Here is a 14222-nt window from a genome sequence, read left to right on the forward strand (position 1 = left end):
TTCCCTCTTCTACAAAGCCTTTCTTGACTGCCCGACCTCACTTGTTTCACTTTTCGTCATTTGTCTAGCACGTATTATGAATCTCACCATCAGACATTTATTCCCACACTCTCATTGTAGGAGGATTTATTGTCATGTATGTTAGTCAGTTAAATTCCATACTCCTTGAGGACAAGAGCCACACCTTATTCCGTCCCCTAAAATATTTAGCATGATGCAGAGCTCACAGAACGTGCTCAGTATTTATTGACTGATCCAGCAAGAAATGACCAACTTCAGCCTCAGCCTCTCTTTAACACGTATGTAGCAGTTTGCACAGGTCAAGCGTCATCCTAAGGGATACCACAGCAGCCTCAAACACATTCTCATGGAGCCCTGTAAGAAATAATACTGTAGCAATGACAGGGGTCTTTATGCCCCATACCAGGAACAAGAAAGACAAAGTTTTAGGAAATGATACTTGGGGTTCTCTCTAAGTATAAACAACTTCCAACCTCCATGAGAACAGGTCTTTTGAAAGAGTACTTTGATTGGAATGTATGTCAAAGAGAACGGCATAATGAAACAAAAGACCTGAGCAGAGTCCTGCTTATTCATAAGATGGTACTGCATAAATCACCAAATCTCACTGAGCCTCAGATTAACTTAAGAGATGCCATGCTGCTATTGGTTAAGAGATAGTAACTGCCAACTGGTAAGAAATATCTTCATATGCATACTTGTAGTGCCCATATTTATGAAGTTCTCTGAGTCTTCAAACAGCTTTCTATATGCATGATCTTTAATTATCTGACCTTTCTTTCCTACATACAGAGTGAAATGGACACAAGTGCCACTTAAAACAGAGTTCATATATAACTAGTATTTTGTTTTATTCTGTATCTACTTTAAATACATTTACCTGCACTAGCTGGTGTGGCTCAATGGATTGAGCATCAGCCTATAAACCAAAGGGTCACTGGTTCAATTCCCAGTCAGGGCACATGCCTAGGTTGCAGGGCCAGGTCCCCAGTGGGGGATGTGCAAGAGGCAACCACACATTGATGTATCTCTCCCTCTCTTTCTCCCACCCTTCCCCTCTCTAAAAATAAATAAATAAAATCTTAAAAAAAAAATACCAGGTTTAAACTTCTGGGTTTTAGAGTAAATAACTCCTACAGCTACATCAGTAGAAGTATCCAGGAAAGAAGGATGAGAGAGAATTAAAGAAAGAGAAAGGAGTCAGGAAAAAAACCTCTATTTATTTTAGTCATGTTAGAAGAGTAAAACTTGAAATAATCTGGCATAAAAAAATGGAAATCTGGTTACAAACTGCAAAGGATATTAACAACAGAGAAAAGGGGATTCTGAAAAAACTGGCAGCACAAAGTGCTCTCCATGAACCAAGATTTTAAAAGACATGCGTAAAAAATAGAAGGCACAGATAACATGGATGACTATCAAAGAACATAGGATGATGTCAGGAAGGCAAATGTCCAAATAAGCTGAACTTAAGAAAACCATTAAGTGCTACAAAGAGGGCTTTTGAATATATGTCTGGAAGAGATAATGTATGAAAGGCCTGGTAAGTTGGTTAAGGTAAATGGTGTTTAATATATGACAGGGGGGAAAAAAAAGAAAAATCCCTGCTTCTATTTTGGTTTTTAAAAAATCTCACAGTCCTCCCTGGCTGGTGTGGCTCAGTGGATTGAGCACCAGACTGCAAACCAAAAGGTCACTGGTTTGATTTCCAGTCAGGGCACATGCCTGGGTTGCAAGGCCAGGCACCCAGTACAGGGTTTGTGACAGGCAGCCCCACACTGATGTTTCTCTCTCTCTTTCCCTTCCCTTCCCCTCTTGTCTAAAAATAAATAAATAAAATCTTTAAAAAAATTCTTACAGTCCTGGGCCCTAGCTGGTATGGCTTAGTGGATTGAGTGCTGGCCTGTGAACTGAAGGGTCACTGGTTCAATTCCCAGTTGGGGCACACGCCTGGGTTATGGACAGGCTCCCCAGTTGGGGGAGGGGTGTGAGAGACAACCGATGGATATACCTCTCACACATTGATGTTTCTGTCCCTTTCTTTCTCCCTCCCCTTCCCCTTTCTCTAAAAGTAAATAAATATTAAAAAAAAAAATCTCACAGCCCTAGCCAGGTGACTCGGTTGGAACATCATTCCATTTACTGAAAGGTTGAGGCTCTGATTTCCCATCAGGGCACATACCTAGGTAGCAGGTTCAATTCCTCAACAGGGTACTTACAAGAGGCAACCAATCGATATTTCTCTCTCTCCCTCTATCTCTCTCTCTCCCCTTCTCACCTCCCACCACTTCTCTCTGGAAAAACAGTAAACATATCCTTGGGTAAAGATTAAAAAAGTAATAACAAAAAAGTAAAATCTTTGTTTTATTCTGGATCTATTTTAAATACGCATACCCGTATCATTCTAAAATTAGGAGCTACTTCGGAAACTGACTACTCAATGATTTCATGAGTTTTCTTCCATAAGTGTAATGTTTTTGAATGCTTAAACCTATCAATACCTACCTTGAATACCACTTCAGAGTTTACATATTCCTATTTTACAACACACCCTTGAGAGGTAGTCACCACGCCTGTATCTCTTCATTATAGAGGAGAACTCTCAGTCCAGTGTGCATCCCACCACTTGAACTCTGCCTCTCTTCTCGGCCTAGGAGAATGCAGGCCAACCCGAAATGGAGTGCTGGGACATGAGAACTGAAGCGCAACAGACAGGAGGCCGTGGAGAGCTGCCCCCAATGCACTGCAAATCTCTGACTTGGCCAGCTGACCAGTTCACACATCATGACCCTGCACACAAAATGTGCAGAATGCTAGAAGTGCTCTTTGGTGGATTAGAAAGACCAGAGAGCTTTGCTGAAAGACAGGAGACAAGCCACATAATCTTTCAAAATAAGGAAAGAACATGAACATTACAAAAGAACATGGACATTACAAAATATTAACTGTTGCACTTACCATTCAGCCTGAGGAAAGTTCTACAACAGAAAAGAAAGCTGATGGTTTTTGAATAGATCAAAGCTGGGTAGTCATTAAAAATCAGTATATGCTCAAGAAGAACATTCATGCTGGGGAACTTTATTTCTTTTTCTGGCATATCTACAGGATAAATAATCTATGTGAGTCTTTCAAAGATTATTTAATAAGCTCCACTTTCCAATACTTTTGGGTGGGAGGAGGAAGGAGGGAGAAAGATGAAGAAAAATGGGCTAATAGACATTTATAACTGATTAAGCAACAGAACTCAGAATGCTCATAAATAAATTCTGCAAGACTCTTTGGGCTTAGGAAATTATATTACAATGAACTCAATAAAACTTTTGACAACATCCTTATCAAAATGTGAGGATGATCAGAACCTAGAGAGAATAATCAAAAGTGGGACAGCAGAGTCAGATCTCAAAACAATTTTAACAAAAGATTAACTTTATCAAATAAAACTTAATAGGGAAATGGTAAAGAGTTATATTTGGATAAAAAAATCAAATGCTAAGTATAAATTGTGATAAACTATTTATACATAAAGAACTACAGATTTCTGTTGAGTAAAACTTGACACAAATTAAGTGTGAAATGTCTGCCCCCAAACTTTACTCAATCTTAATCTTTCTTTAATTTAATTAAGATTTTATTTATTAGAGAGAAATAGGGAGAGAAACATTGATGTGCGATAGATTCATTGATAGGTTGCTTCTCTCACATCCCCAACCAGGGACCTGGCCCACAACCCAGGCACATGCCCTAGCCTGAGAATCGAACCAACAACCTTTTGGCTCACAGGCCAGCACTCAATCCACTGAGCCACACCAGCCAGGGCACCGAGTTAATAGACAGGCAAGATCAGGAACAAGGAAGATGAATGTCATACTCTATACTGTACTGGTTGGCTCATACCTGAAGAAGTTTTCAATACTTGGCAATGCCTTATGGTCAGTACAAAAGGACAAAGTAAAATGCCCTCATAATTTGAAAACTGTCACCTCTGGGAGTAATATCAGCACGAATCAAATGGAATGGTAGAAAGTAGCTGTCAACATAATTAACTCCAAGAAAATGTGTGACTGAAGGTACTTGGGAACACACAAGCCCAATCAAAAGTGAGCAGGGTATAGTTTCTGAGAGGCAGGATTAAAATGTGAATTATGAAAACTGAAACCTCATTGTTTCTTCTGGCTAAAAAGACGGTGTTAACAGAAGAGTGTTACGTTAATCTGGGGGGGGAAGAAGCAGGACTTAACAAGCAAGATTTTGCCTGCACTCCCCTAACACTCTCCAGGGTGAAAAAGGGCTGACTACATCTAGAGCAGTGCTGGGCAGGTGCGTCCTCATAAAAAAGAGGCTCCCTCAGGCTACCGTGGCTTAGTGATACTCCCCATTGAGACTACCCACTCTGATAGCATGACTGGCTTCCCATCTAGGTTGTCCCATTGGGGTGACGGTGTGCTGGCCAAATGACACAGGTTTCCATTCTATTCACACTAACGTTAACAAACTCATTAACTGGCAGTCTTGTTTTTACGTCAGTCTCTTGGTCACTTGCTAATATAAGTCAATTTCCATAATCCTGATTTATTTCTGGACGCACACACACACACAACACTCACATTAAGGACCTGGAAAAGTGAGGCCTACACCTTAAATGTGACAATCCATATCCAGATACTACATTCCTGCGAAGTCCTGCCTCTCTTTATGACAACCGTAAAGTTATCTAAAACTGAATCATACATCTTAAGAGAGAAAACTAACAAAATATGATACAAAGAAAGTGGTTGGGAAGGTAAAAGTCCTGAAATCCATGATATTTAAACAAATTAAATGAACATGCTTAGCCAGAAACAGATGATATGAGACAGCGGCCCCCAACCGTTTTGGTACCAGGGACCTTTAGGGGGGGGGGGGCGGGACCAGGAGATAAGAGGTGGAGCTCAGGCAGTATTGCCAGCAAAGCTTTCCTCACTTGCATGTGGCTTGCCTCCTGCTGTGCGGCCAGTTCCTAACAGGCCACAGACTGGTACTGGTCTGCAGCCCCGGGGGGCTAGGGACCCCTGATGTAAGACAGCTGTCTTCAAATATCACTCTGTTGTGATAAGGAATTATCTCTAATTCTGTGATTAAAACCAGCTGAAACTTGCATAAGGAAGAACTTTCTAATTAATACTGTTCCATGCCTGGCACATGGTAAATACTCACAATGTTAGCTATGGTTGTGTTTTAGGATATAAAAAATGTTGTAAATGAGATATACACAAGATGCTATGGGAAAGCAAAGGAGGGGCACATAAGCCAGACAAGAGGTGGGAGGTCAAGGAAGGCATCCCTGGAAGTGGAGATGCCTAAGCACAATGCCAAAGAAAGTACAGGAACTACCCAAAAGAATGTGGGGAAGGGCATTCCAGGAAGTAATATGTAACACCTAGGGACAGAGAATGCTAAGTGATTACAGTGAGCAATGAAAAATAAGGCTAGAAAACTGAAAAGGCACCACTTCTTAAAGGGACTCGGACTTGCATGGTTTTCTAAGGAGTCTGGAGGAGGCTATGAGGAATCATTGGAATTTTTTTAATTTTATTTTAGAGAGAGGAAGGGAGAGAAAGAGAAACACTGATTTGTTGTTCCACTAATTTACACATTCATTGGTTGACCCCTGCATGTGCCCTGACTAGCGTTCAAACCCGCAACCTTGGCATATTGGGGCAACACTCCAACAAACTTAGCCACTTGGCCAGGGCCATTGGAAATTTTAAGCTTGGGAGTTACATGATCAGAATTATGTTTTAGGAGAACCTTTCAGCAGCCACATGGAAGACACACTGGAAGAAGTGCAATACTAGTAAAAGAAAGATGGCTTTTTCAGTAATTTGGAGCTTGAATAAAGATACTAACACTGGAGAAAACAAAGAGAATTCAAAAGGTAGTAAGGATGACTTAATTGGATGTAAGTGACAAACAAGAAGGAGAAGTCAAACAAGGCTCGGGCAACAAAATAGAAATAATATCATGCACTGAGAGAGGTTAAGTTGCATGAGAAAAGATTCTGGGAAAAGAGAAGATAGTAAGCTCTGGGCAAGTTGAAATTCTAGTTACCTACCTGTAGAACATAACAAGGTGGTGGTGGTGGTGGTGTGTGTATATGTAATATGCATGTATGTGTGTGTGTTTTTTTTTTTCTTTAAAGATGGACAATGAAGTCTCAAGCTCTTAGACCTCTTAGAAGGGAGGTCTAAGCAAGGTACACAGATTTGGAAGTAATCATTACAGAGTGGTCTCTAAAGGTATGAGAGCACATGATACCATCCAGACCCCAGAGTGGACTCGGTGTAAAGAAAAGCAGACTGGGACCGAAGACAGGAGATAACCATGCAAGGGAACGCAAGTTAGCTATCTTGTGAACTATTAGGTTTCTTGTCTTTAGGCAAGAGACTAAAATCTTCAGGCAAATACTAAGCATCCACTTCTCGGGGATTAGAGGGCATTCACAGTAGAGAATTCAACTAGATGACCTCTACAACATCTTTCAACTCTGGAAGGGAGTCAAAGACATTAGTTCAATCCAGTACTTCTTACAATCTGAGAAGTAACTTTCTGTTACCATTCAGAAAAACTAAAATCACACCTATTTTTATTCCCTGGCTTTGTTAGTCCAATGATGAAAAAACATTTTGAAAAATTAGTTTTTTAGTGTTTGATAATGCTGTTTTCTGAAAGGGAAAGAGTACCTGGATTACCTGGCCAAGACAGCTCAGGCTCTAGATCGAATTTCTCACCCTATTCTCCCCTCTGTGGGCCCAGTTATATGGTTGGTATGAGAATACAGTTTTATCCAAACACACATTCTACTTATTTTTCCCACACCTGGGCCCTCTTTCTGCCACCTTCTGCCTAACTAGGACTATACATGATTTATGGGTTTAAATTTTAAATGCTTTACATTTCAGAAATGTACCTATAATTTTCACTCATTATTTTTCACAGTGTGTTGGTGTCTCTTGCCCTTTCTGCTCAATTCTAAAAACAAAGAAACACAGGTACATATACATTTTTTACTAAATCTGAAGATATTTTATTAAAACAAACTCACTTTGGCACAGTAATACACGCAGAATATTGCTAGACAAGATTACTGGCAGTTTGACTTAACCTTAACATAGGGCACTGGTCCCACCAAGTGACACCTGGAACAGGTGTTAGAGAAACTTGACCTCTTTTAACCACATGCACCTTTCCCCCTTCTGCCACTCCCCGCCTCTCCCGCCACACTGCAAGCCTTCCTTTTCTTCTCCTGTTCTCGTCTTTCATTTTTCTTCCTGTAGTGCCCATACATTGTTATCACTACCACTAATAGCACCAAAGCTAACACAGCTGCCAACCCAGAGTCTAGAAATACAGGGTCCAGCAGAAGTAAGGCCTGCTTGAATGTGGTTGGGAGGGTAATATTATGGGTGTAATAATTTATAGTTTTAATTTGAACATTTCACCTAAAATGTCATATGGTGTGCCCAAGTGTGATATTGTTATGTTACAGAATTACATGCCTATGATTTTATAATAGATTTTGTAATAAAAAGGGGGCATTATTTGTGCCGGAACCTGTACAATGGATATAATTATAACTGGAGTCTTAATTTTTGGTTGACCCCCAAAACAAGTTAACTATATTGTTTCAGTGGCCCAATCCACAGAATGGAAAAATAAACAGCTATAGAAAGTAACCCATGTGAAGAAAAAACCTAGAGTTCTTCTCAGCTCTAGCAGTCCAACACAGATTGTACATACAGAGTTCAGAATCGTGATTTGCAGATGCAGGTTTGTGAACGAGCAAAAAAGATGGGGGGTGGAGGGAACTAGAGACAATGTTTGGTACCATTTGAAGTTCAGAGTCATGTTAAGTTAGTTATTAAAATATAGGAAGGGTTAAGTAGAGAAGATGAAAAGAAATCAAGGCTAGGATTAAAATTAAAGAACTCCAGCACTAGGTATTACAGTTCTGGGAAATTTTTAAGGGTTCCATAAACTTTATGGGAAAGGTAAATAATTATGTTCCTACCACAATCCCTTCCCTCAAGTCAAGAGCTCTTGAAGTTAAGCTTTGATGCTGCATTCTCTTTATACAATCCTACTTGCTCCACGCATTCATCAAAGAAAAGGTTTTTCATGGATTTCTTTCTCTTTTTATCTCTATGGCTAATGGTATCCTTACTTGCTCTGTTTAATTTTGCAAAAAGGAAGCAAGAGACAACTTATCACTGGCAGTAATCTTCCAGGTGGGGGCAGGGGTGGGGGAAGCACAGCACAGGTTTTCCACTAGGCTGCAAGAGGCAACAGAAACACTTAAAAAGCTCAGAGTGCTAAAGCTGGATAAAATAAATATGTTTAATGCGGCACATAAAAAGTTATTTTATAAGGACAACTTCATTTATCCTATCTAGACTCATGTCCCAACACTAAAATAATACAGGTTCTTGTGGCTGCCTAAACAGTCTTTACATCTCTATGCTATCATGTCCTCCTACTGCTTGTTGGCCTGAAAAACTCCCACTCACCCTTCAAGTCTAAGCTCAAACACTACCACCTCCAGGGAAAGCTTCTTTGATTCTCCCAAACCCGTGCTCCTTTCCCTTATGTGCTCCACTCACTGTTCCTTCGTTATAACCGCAATATGCTAGCGCAATTATTTCTATACCTGTGAGTGTGGCCTGCCTGCTTTCCGAGGGAGCACTGTGTCTTTCCATCACTGCGTCTCCTAGCACACAGGACACACCCTAAGTCCCAACACTGATCAACCCAAGTCTCTTCTTTCCAATCCCACCGAGTTTAGAACTTCATTACCTATTTCCTAGATTAGTTAAATTAGTCTCTTCATTGGTCTTCCAATTTCTGGGCCATCTTCCCTTGAGTCCATTCCACATACACTACTGCCACTGTAATGTTACTAAATTATAACTTTAGTTAAATGTGCCAGGTTGAGCAGTTGAAGATGCAGAAAATGGAAAGCTGAAAAATACCTGTTTTCTAAATTCAACAAGCTTAAATGCAATAGGGCAGAGAGAGAAGTAAATAATTAAGTAAATAAGTAAATAATTTATCAGGTGCTATAGAGGTATATCCAAGTCATGCTAACTCCTTAGCCTGGCATGTCCTTCACTCTTAAATGGTCAATTCATATTTCACTTTCTGTAGGAAGCCTTCCTAATCTCTCCAGCCAGGAGCAATCTCTCCCTCCTCTGCTCCCACAGTACCTGGTCCGTTACTCGCTTATCACTTTCTACTTGAGTTTGTACTCATATATTATGTCTCTTACTGGATGAAACCTTTCTAAATGGAAGGGTGATATATTTTATTTGTCTCTATTTTGCCATGGTACCTAACACAGTCCCATGCAAATTAGTGATAAATGTTGAATTATGATGGTTAACCTCACTAAAACATTATGAGCCTGAGATTCCTTTAGGATTTGCCAGCATTAAGAATACCAATGGGTCAAATACATGCAATTCAAGACTGAAATTTTTTCACTCTAGCCACTAAAATAGGAAAAAGTCTATTCTGTTTCACTAGATGATAGTGGGCATATGGAGAATATCCTCAACCAGATTAGAAAGATGTGTCCAAATGAAATGGACCTCTTGAGAAAACACAATAAAAGGTAACTCCCTCGTGCTGTAAGCCAGGCAGCCAGCCCCTGCTGACAAATACAGAAAAATTACTAAGGGCAAACACGATGTGATGTTTCCATAATGGGGGCGAGTCAATGGGCAACTGCTTAGCTATGTCACAATGTCCACAGCTTAGTAAAAAATTAAGTTCATTAAAACAAGACACTGGCGCAAGAAAATATTTCAAAAATGGCTCATTAAATAAGCTCTTTATAATACAAATATTCATAATACAACTTTCCAGAGGTGAATACTGACAGCTTTTATACATACTTTAAAGTCTACACCCAATTTCCTGTAACAGTGCTACTATAAGATACCTCAACAAGTCTTTATTAGGATCCCCAATTCTTTAATTTTACTTTTGAAACTGTCTGTCCTCTCTCCACCCCATTCCTTCATCATAATTGTTTTAGTTAAATGCAACAGTTATGTGCAGAATGAGGTAGAGTAACTTAACTATCATTCACTGAATCACAAGAATTGAAGGCTTTTAACATTTCATGAAATGTTAATGAAGACTTTAACATTTCACAAAACGCAACACTAAAATTCCAACCTCTCAATTTTGGCTAAAAACAAAGCTCAAAACTATAACACCTTTTAAGAAAATGCTGTGCTATAGATATGTATCTGCTCCTAATTGGCTTGAAAGAAGTCAGAACATCTGACTGTATCATTCATTTCAGCATTAAAATTGCTGCGGGCAAAAACTGTGTCTCATCAACTAACTGTGGAGTCTGTAGTAAACTGCCTATAGCAACTTTTAATCTAAAGACCCGAGTTTAAGTTTGCAGTTAGAATTAAGTAACAAGATGTATAAAAATGCTTTATAAAACTCCAAAGCACAAAACAAATAAGGTATTACTAGTATTATTCTTATAATTAGCTCTCTCCAAAACCAAGTCCTCCTCTATAGGAAATCTAAATAGAGCTGGATTATTTCTGTATATTTTTCCCAAGAGAATTTATGTATGACATTCAAAACTGTAAGTAACTCCTACAAAAGGGTGGGAGGAGAAGGAAAAAAGATAACTCAGGTGAGACTAAAAGAAGGAAGTATTGTAAATTGAAAGCAAAGGGGAAGTTTTTGCAATAAAATAAAGCAATACAAGAGAAAACAAACCTGGATCTTAGAGATCCATTTCTCTCTTTTATTAACTATATATATATAGTTAGTTAGTTAGTTAGTAACTATAGATAGTTACTATCTATACATGCGACCCTTTCTGGTCACTTCACCTGGCTAGGCTCCAGTTTCCTCATTTTTAAGTAGAAATGGTACCCCATAGGGTCACTGTGGGGATTAAATGAGATAATATTTATATAAAGTACTCAGCACTATGTCTGGTACATAATAAGTGATAAGAAAATGGTTACTGTTCTTGACTGAATTACTATTATACCTGTACCCTAACTGGTGACATTCAGGAAGAAAAAGGAGCCAAAAACACGTCAGGGGAAGGTGACATACAGAGAACTAAGTTTATAGATTACTGTTAAGAGACAAAGTCTGAGAAACGTAGATTGCACAAAGCATTTTTCATATTCAATGTCCAAATTACTTACTGTGTCTCCAGGACTGCTGAGGAATCTAGAGAACCGAAGCCAGTGTCTCCAAGTCATAAAAGCAGAATAGCAATGACTGTATGGAAGGAGAGAACAGGACCAAAAAATGAAAAATTTAAAAATGTGCTCATTGACATACACAGAAGTTTCTCTGTTTCCAAACTTTCAGTCTTCTAAATTTGCATAGATAGAATGAAACCTAGGCCCCGCAGCAAAGGCACAACTCTGCTTGCCAAAAATAAATGGTATTAGCAATCATGCACCGCCATTTAAGTTTCTGACATCTCATTCTTTAATCTGGGGAAGTTGTATTTGTGGTTGATTTTGAGGTGTTAAATAGTATTAACTCCATCACAGTAAGTAAATGCAAAAGCAATAAAAGTGTTCCAAAATTAGGAAGAAGAACAGAATACCCTCCTGAATCAGATGTAGAAAGAGCAAATAATTGTAAAAGGTAAGAAAACAATGGATGCTCCCTGTGCGTAAGAGATCAGAGACTTATATACTGTAACACAAAAAATCCCTACCTGCGGAATCAGTAAGAATCAGCAAAAGACAAGGAAAACAGGAAACCTGCATGTTTGGCCAGAGACTCAACATCAGTTCTGGCTGTCAACTGGTCTAGTGTTAATTAACGGGATGGCAAGGAGCTTAAGAATTTAAAAGTTGAGCATCGTACAAGTGCTACTATCACAAGCTACAGATAAACTGTCAAAGTTTGAGGCAAAGTTCAAACTTTTTTGAACTTACACAACACCAATGTGAATGGTCAGCCCACTAAATGAAATTTAACGAAGGTCTTCCTGAAAACTGGTGCAGAGACCATCCAAGGTAGGGGGTTCCCTGTCTCAGAGGATTTTCAAGGTAGACAAAACTAGTCTACTACAGGAAAAGATGCGCCTCAAGTTCTGTCAGCAAGGAGGTGAGAGTATATATCTGGCTTCTTTTTTACTAAGAATAGCTGTTCAAAACCCAACCTGTACTTAAGAGGAACACATAACTTTCTTATAATAAAGCATAATTGACTTATAAACTCATCTCCATGAAATTTCATCTCCATGAAATTACAGGCTCAGATCCTGAAAATTTTGTCAGTCGGCATGGTAAATGCAAAAAATATCCCATCCCCTATTAATGTAAACTGAGTATAAAAAATATTTTTTAAATTTTTGTTTTTGCCACTTGTACCTTATAATAATAATATAAATATATGGGCTTTATATCCTGACTTTAGTTCTGCTGCTTTTCCTGTTAGGTTTTAAGTTCATCCACCATAAATTATCCTACTCTGGGAGATTTCTAGAACCTACCCCACTCAGACCAGGAAAGAGCACTTACATTCATTCACAGACTATGCCTCTGGAGTTCTACTTAAAACTGAATCAAACAGAGCACTGACAAAGGAGCTGAAGGGTTCGCATCTTGCTTGACCCATAGGGATGGGCAGTACCCCTACCACTGCCTAGGTGCACTTTTTTTCCCTAATCTTTAAATCCACTTGAGTTCATTGTGATGCCAACACTTAGATAACCAAGAACGAATGGGAACTATTCCTGAAACTTCATCAATACAATCAACTGAACCATTCATTTGACAAAGCAGCATTCATTGAACAGGCCGATGCTAGGCACAGTGCATTTCTATAGCACCTTTTATTTCACAATCCCAAAGAGCTTTCAAATTGCCCTAACATAAAGTAGCAGTGATTGAATGTCTCTCAAATTATACATATACAACACTCTATTCAAAACCTTGACTACGATTCAGGCATTATAAATTTAGCTGTTTATGGAAATAAAAACTAAAAGGGCTTTAGACTGGCATTTGATCATTAAATAAATTCCAACTTCACAATTCAAATACCCAGTGCCAAGTGAGTTTTAAAAATGCAAGCCAAAATATATGATTCAAAATTCCATTAAGCGAAGGAGTTAACATAGTTTTAACTTATTTCTAAATCCTTATGTGTATGCTACTAGGTATTAAGTCAAACTTATCAAAAGTCCCACTCACTATCTTTAATCTGCACAAAGAGCAACTTCCAAAAACTGACTAAACATCTAACATGCCAAAAACAGCTTATCTACTAGATTTTCATTAATTTTGGAGCTCTTTCGAGAAAATTGGTCCCTAAATTCAGGTGCCAGAAAGATGTATTTTCCCAAATCAATTAGTTGAAACCACAGACCTGAGAAAGATCACCAAGAATGGGAGAGAAAATAAGGAGAATGATTAAGCACAGATAAAAAAAAAAGGGGGGGGGATACAGATATAAAAGCCAGAAAGCCTGGTTGTAATCCTTGTTCTATCATTTTCTAGCTCTCTGACCTTGGTACCTCAGGCACTCCATCTGCAAAATGGGAATAATACAAATATCTACTTCATGTGCTTGTTATAAGGCTTAAATCCAGGTAAATCAATACATGTAAGGGTTTATCAGCAAGAAGCATTATATGAAGTATTTGCTTGTTATGATTATCATAAGATTATATCATCTAAATCATCTACACAAATGCCTTTCCCTACTCACAGCCTTCTTTATTTGGTCTAGTGAAATTTAATCCCTCCCTCCTTAACTTCTCCACAAAATGCACTGTGTATTTTATTATTTAGATATAATTCCCTCCCATTAGATTGTATCTCCTTGAAGACAGAGACCACATCTGAGTGTAACAGGCAGCAAATATTGTCCATCATTGCTTTTCATTTCTCTCTGTAAAGGTTCTGAATAATAATATCCTGTTAATTAGCAAACCTATACCTGGAGACAGGAGCTTTCTGTTACCAGTACATTTAAATATTGGTCACACTTTGATAAGTATTCTCTTAAGACAAACAAAAATTTGGGGGGTGGAGAAGGAGAGGAGAAAAGAATGATTCACTTAGTATTTTTAAACTACTGATCAAAAATGTCTTTTAAGATTAATTTATTTTTTAAAATATCCTATGCTTTAAAAGCTTATTTTCATTATCTCA

At 38.5% G+C, this 14222-nt stretch overlaps 1 protein-coding gene across 3 annotated transcripts in view; it reads right to left on the reverse strand.

The window, feature by feature from the left end:
• The window catches only part of STK38L (serine/threonine kinase 38 like), a 72970-nt gene that overhangs the window by 56402 nt on the left and 2346 nt on the right, over positions 1 to 14222 (reverse strand). For 2 of the 3 annotated variants that reach the window (XM_045184099.3, XM_024575393.3), the window contains exon 2: positions 11247 to 11322. The exons of the other annotated variant lie outside the window; for it this stretch is intronic. The gene's annotated coding sequence lies outside the window, so the exon portion shown is untranslated. The remainder of the gene's footprint in view (positions 1 to 11246; positions 11323 to 14222) is intronic. 3 annotated transcript variants of the gene reach the window in all.

Source organism: Desmodus rotundus, chromosome 3 (genome assembly GCF_022682495.2).
Source record: "Desmodus rotundus isolate HL8 chromosome 3, HLdesRot8A.1, whole genome shotgun sequence".
Lineage (NCBI taxonomy): Eukaryota > Metazoa > Chordata > Mammalia > Chiroptera > Phyllostomidae > Desmodus > Desmodus rotundus.